At 41.3% G+C, this 6,020-nt stretch overlaps 1 long non-coding RNA gene across 1 annotated transcript; it reads left to right on the forward strand.

Annotated features, from left to right (window-relative positions):
• The first annotated feature begins 308 nt into the window (after positions 1–308).
• Positions 309–2,130, forward strand: LOC108959118. The gene is made up of 2 exons (XR_005550341.1): positions 309–726; positions 1,566–2,130. It is a non-coding gene; the product is annotated as an uncharacterized LOC108959118 (long non-coding RNA).
• The last annotated feature ends 3,890 nt before the right edge of the window (positions 2,131–6,020 follow it).

Here is a 6,020-nt window from a genome sequence, read left to right on the forward strand (position 1 = left end):
GATATACAAAAGTAAATGATAATCTATTTATATTGAACTAACGTGCGTATTTATTTTTAGTTAATATATCCATGCGTGATAAGAAACTTCGAATTAAAAAGAATGTGGAATTAATAACTTTGTTTTTGGTCCTTTAACTAACGCTGACAATGTAATTTGACCATTAAACTTTCAATTTATCTATTTATTTATTTCTGGTCGAAGTTCATTTAAATCGAATGAACTTCCGTATCTCGTGCGGGGAAATGACTTTTTGGTTTTGGATATTATGTGGATACAAGTTTGTACGATTATTAATAGCGAGAAAATTCAAAAAAAGGGAAAAAAATCCGAAAAATCAACACTCTAAGCAGAGACGGTGGCGCCGGGGCCGGAGCCACCGCCGTCCTGAGGCGGCGGCAGCCACCGTCCTCATATGTGGCCACGTCGAGAGAGATGGTTAACCTGTCGTTCTTGCATCGTTTCTCCGCCCGTCGATGGCGGAACAGAGCCAAGCGCCGGATCGATTTGCCCGGCATCTTCCCGTAGCTCGGGCGATTCTGCGCATGTCACGCTGCTGCTCTGCCGCTTCATCCATGGGAATTTCGAATTCGCAGTGTTCCCCTTATCGGGACTCGACAGAATCGGCATTCCAAAACCCATGATGAAGCTGCAATGGCGTCCGCGGAATTGCCTTGTTATCACGTTGTCGTGCATTAGCAGACGGCTTTTCCGGCACTTTCGATCGTGAGTTTGTTTCTCCTTCTGTCCCCAGCCATCCAGGGTCAGATCAAATCCCCATTGTTTCTGCATTGGATGCAATCTCAGTCCTGTGTTGCCGTATGGAATCAAGCATGCGTACTGGGTGATTGGTATTTAGATGTGCCTCTTTCACCCTTTTAAACCCCCTGCACAAGGTCGAGAGAGAAGCGTCAGGGTTGAAATTAGGCTAGAATTGAATGCTTCTGCCGGCTAGAGATGACGGCTTGCCTGTTATAATGTGGATTTTGCTTAATTATACTCCAAGATGCTGATATATACTGAAATGAATTCCATTTCCTTTCCTTGTATGTAAAAGCCGCGTAAAAATCTTTTTACATCTTCGTGCATTCACCTCCTTATTAAAAGTGTATCCTGTTTCCTGATTACTTACACGAGAAAGATATGATGTCTGAAAAGCAAAAGGTTTTAGCAAGAAATTCATGCCAGCGGTGGTGATATGATCTGGAAATGAAGAGGGCCCGGTCCTTATAAATGGTCATTGCATTGCGGCTGTTGCAAGCTCTTCTACAATGATTATCCCGTTTTCTACAGCTGTTAACAAGGCTAGAAGGGATGGATGCATTCTTATTTGGGATGCTAAGCTAGACATGCTTCTGAAATTGGTCATAGCTTGAAACTGATCCTTCTTTCATTATTTATGTAGCTCCTGTACCTTCTTTTCTTAAGTCAACAAAATGAGCTAATGGACAGTGGATGCCACTTCTAGTTTATGATGGTTGTGGATCCAATGTCTTGTGTATGGTGAATATGTTTAGTGTATCTATATGAAAGTTTAATGATCTTTTGCTGTTGTCTTATTGTAGAAACAAAAACAAAAGTGAAGCATGATGGTGGAGCTTTGACATCAGAGAGGAGATTCTTATGTACACTGTTGTCATGCTTTAAACCAAGCATCCCCCCTGTTTCCCCATTTTGGTTTATCAATAATTTACACAAGATGAGCTCATATTTTCCATTTTCTCCTTTTGGAGGAAGATTCACACTCAGTATCATGATGATTACAAATCAGCATTACAAGGGAAGTTACAAAATGAGACTAAGCTCAAATATAGACTTATGGTTGAAGTTGAGATCACGTCCAGCTAACATGGACGGAGATTTGAGATCTTAGAGACATTGAGGTACTACAAGCTATGTATATCCTTTCACTTTATTCAAATACCATTGCACCAGGAAGCATTTTGACTCAGTTCTGAGATAATTTTTCCCCCGACAAGAAGTATTACTGGCTTAATATCAATGGCTCAGGGGTTCTTGTAGCTCTAGTTTATTTTCAGTACATCTATTTTGAAGGTACTGACACAGGTGTCTTTAGCTGAACTTGCTGAATGTGGAAATTGAAAAGTTTACTTTGATATCTCTTTGTAATGTTACTTTGTCAATTTTTGTACCTCTTTAGACTATCTCTGGTGTTTGGGTTAGTTAAGTCGGCCACAGTTTTGACTGAAATAGGACTTCAGTAGAGGATCTGACAATATGACAATACACTAGTGAATTGTGCAGAAAAATAACCTGTAGGATGCATGTTATCAGCAATTTGATGCACTTGTTCGCTCAGGAAAATTTTTGCCGTACCATGACACAGACAGTATCTGTAGACCAAAGAGAAAACACAGTCAAGGTGCATGTCTTTTCGAGCAAAGACCTCAATTTGATCTTCTCACTATATTATTTCAAGCATCTGGTACAACCACAAAGTGTTTCAGCCCCGCCGGGGGGGGGGGTGTTAATTTTGGTGTTGCGACAAATTGGAATTGTGAAATGCTCGGTCGGTGATCACGTGGTGCAAGCAACAAGGCATTGAGGAAGAGCACTGGTCCTAGAATCCTGGCCTTTCAGGGTTTTCTAAGGCCATTGTTGGATGCCGATTTTCTAAGTTGTCTTTTGGCTCAACCTGGGTCAAAACTTGAGAGAATTCATTGAACAGACTTCGATTATTTGATTAAGTGGTTCTTACTGTGGATGATAAGCTGGCTCTATCTTTTAGCTTTTGTGCTTAGGGCTTAATCATGGCACAATATGAATGCAAAAGTCTATGCTGCTCAATTTGAGTGGGTGACCTCTAAAAGTTCTCTTCTTTGTACGTGTCAAAGGCCTAAATGATATGGGACCAGAAAAGTTAGATGCGAGCTATCATGGAACGGCAGCAGACATTTTCGGGATACTAGTGCTGACTTGTGGAGAATTCAACTCAGGACATAAAGACTGTATCCTAATTGATGCTCCTGCCCTTCTCCTTTCACACTTGCTTGCCCTATGTTTCTGTCTGAGATTGGTGGTAAAACCTCTAGTTTCTGTGTATAGTGTTTCGGATGTAGTGGTGCTTTTGATCTTTTATATGTCTAAGATCCACAACAGTCTGTTGTCACTTGTAGTCATACTGGAAATGGTGTTTAATGTTAGTTTCAGAGGGGTAAAAAGATGAGTAAATCAGAAGTGCATATACGAGCAAACGGTGATTATGACCATTGTTTGCAAGGTTGATTTTTCAGTCATCATGCAACTCACAATCTTTGCTGATTTTCTTGACAACAACACATTGAAGGAGAGCTGTTGAAGCGTGGCTTATGGTATATGTTCAAGTGCATTCTTGCATTCTGAAGATGATAAAACGATAGCACGTAACCTGTTTTTGGCCAGCTGATTTATTTATCACATTCACGGGTCATACTTAAGGTAGTACTCCGGGTAGGGGAACGCGGGTTGATGTATACCTAAATGGTGAATGACGTGTGTAATGGTGTCAGTGACCACCAAAGTATGTCATTAAGTATGTACCTGTCATATTCCATTGAGTAGGCATTGCACAAAGAAGACAGTTGAATGTCATAAGATACAATTCCCAAGTACCGGCTATTCTTGTAGAGATGATTGGTCAATTGCACAATGATCCGGTCAAGCGATTGGATGTTTTTGACCAATCCAGGACTCTCATAATGACAATCTTAGATTCACTTTCTCCCAGTAGCATGTTGACGGGTATAACCAGTCGGCACGTGGACGACATTGGAAAGACAAAAAAGAACCCTATTGATTACGTGGTTGCATATGCCGCGAAGTAAAGTTCATAATTTAATGGTAGGATGTGTCCTTTATGGTTTAATAAGCCATTGAAATGCGATGTAATGCCGCCCCACTCATCAAGCCGAATGACTAAGCGGGTCCTGCTGCTAAGGATGAATGAAACTTTTCTGGGTGGACACCAGTTTGACCCTTCTAATTATTGTGTTGTTTATTGTCGTTCTTGGTTGAAGATTGTTCTAGCGCTCGAGAAAAGAAAGTTAATGGGGGCATTACTCTCGTTGATTATTGTACTGGAAAGGTATGCGGAAAAGAGAAATCAAACTTTTCGCAATTCAGCTTAGAATATCTGACCGGACGATATTGTAACGCCTAAATGGGGGTACGGAGTGATCGGCTGTTTTCATTATTGAGCTAGAATAATCCTTGCCACCACTGCGTCGGCAGTTGCTGCGTGAGATGATTCTGGAGCGTGTGTTGATCATCCTGTTAGGCTTAAGCTCTTGCCATAGAAAGATTACATTCCTATTGTTTTGCTGACGAGGAACCAAGGCAAAAGGTATTGGTTCTAGGCAATAATGGTTACCTGAGACCTTTCTAGGGTCCAGATGTCCCGTGTCTTCATTGTTAATTTCTTCACTTGCTTAATGGACAGCAGCAACTAGAAAGAACTTCTGTCAACCTGTCCCAAACGCAGTTTGAGTCTTTTTTGTACTTCTCAAACATCCAAGGCCCCATTGAAGCCCTGAATACAAGTTTAAAGGAAGAAGTTTTCAATGACATCTGATGTGAAAAGACAACAGAACTTACGGTGATGGTAAGACGTGTACAAAACCTAACGTAAGGAAGTGATATGGATGCCCGGTTGGCCTCATAGATGGAGCCAAAACGAATGTATCATGGCAAGAGGCTGTATTGCCAATTCTTTCTGGTTTGTTTCAAATCTCTCTCTACAATTTTCAATGACAAAAACTTGTTGGAAAATTGTGAACCACGTAAATTACCGAGAATTAGACGAGAATTAGTTGAAAAATTGCGTTACGCAATGGCGTAGACCGTTGAACACGGCCACCAAACATTTGTCCGTATCTAGAGTTCGCTAATTCTCGCGAGTTTAACAAATGAAGGAGGATGCTGAGTATCGGACATGGGGGTTCAATTGAGAGTACTATAGCCCCAATCTGTTTCCTCCATCTTATGCTGCTAAATTTCCTCCTGCCTGCTAAATCTGCAATTAAACAGATGAGTTTCTCCTGTAGAAATGTATGGTAGTAAATTCTCCTCGACCAATAAGATGGATTGCGTTCATTAATTCTGCTCAAAGTTGAAGGCACCTCACATGAAATGGAAGGTCTGCGTCAGCTTATCCACCGACCAATAACCATCATTTACAGGAAAGAACAATGGTGGGTTATCCTCCATCCACATGGAACACGACTTTGGCATACGTACGCTCGCAATCGTTGAAGCATTGTCTTCCTGACCTTTCTAGTCCGCTCAAAGATTGTCAGATACTACTTGCGGATGGTAACCTGGTTTTTTCATCGAGAGATGCTGAGGTTCGATGTGGCACCTATGACGCGGCTCGGCATGTTTGTGCTATTTCCAGCATCGCACCCAAAAGTGTAGATTACCACCAAGAACCGCTGGTCATCTCTTCCTTACACGGCGGTCATGGATCCAGTTGGACCCCTCGACCCTCTGTCCATTTCGATTTAACTCTGCAGCACAGTCTGAGGGATTCTGAATTATCCATTTGGGAATCGAGTAATTCAAGTAATGCGGCCTGACATGTGGCGAACATGGGGCGATTATGCTAATCTGAGCTATATTAAAGGCAACCTCAGATTGAAATGACTACTCATGTGACTGAAAATCTCAATTTGGTACAATTTGAAAGAAGAAAGAACTCATGCAGCAATTTGCTTAGAAAGGACACTCTAGAGTTCCTCTCCTCATCCAAGATGCAATTAAGCAAGCAGAAAGATAGAAGTTAGAACTCCCTCATTTCAACTTCTAAATTTTTATGTATGAAGGATCAACATTTATTTCAATTGCAAATGAAAAATTCGTACTTTATAGTGCTCTTGCATGAGTGGGGACTGAACCGTAAAAGGGTTGCATCTGCATCAAATATCCTCAAAATCTTTCTGCACTATTTTTGCTGATTTTTGCCCTTGTCTTCCTAGTCTCTGAGTGAAAATCTTATCGGAAAAAGTGGTCCCTCCTTGTCTGCA

This window comes from Eucalyptus grandis, chromosome 4 (assembly GCF_016545825.1).
Source record: "Eucalyptus grandis isolate ANBG69807.140 chromosome 4, ASM1654582v1, whole genome shotgun sequence".
In the NCBI taxonomy this organism is placed as follows: Eukaryota; Viridiplantae; Streptophyta; class Magnoliopsida; order Myrtales; family Myrtaceae; genus Eucalyptus; species Eucalyptus grandis.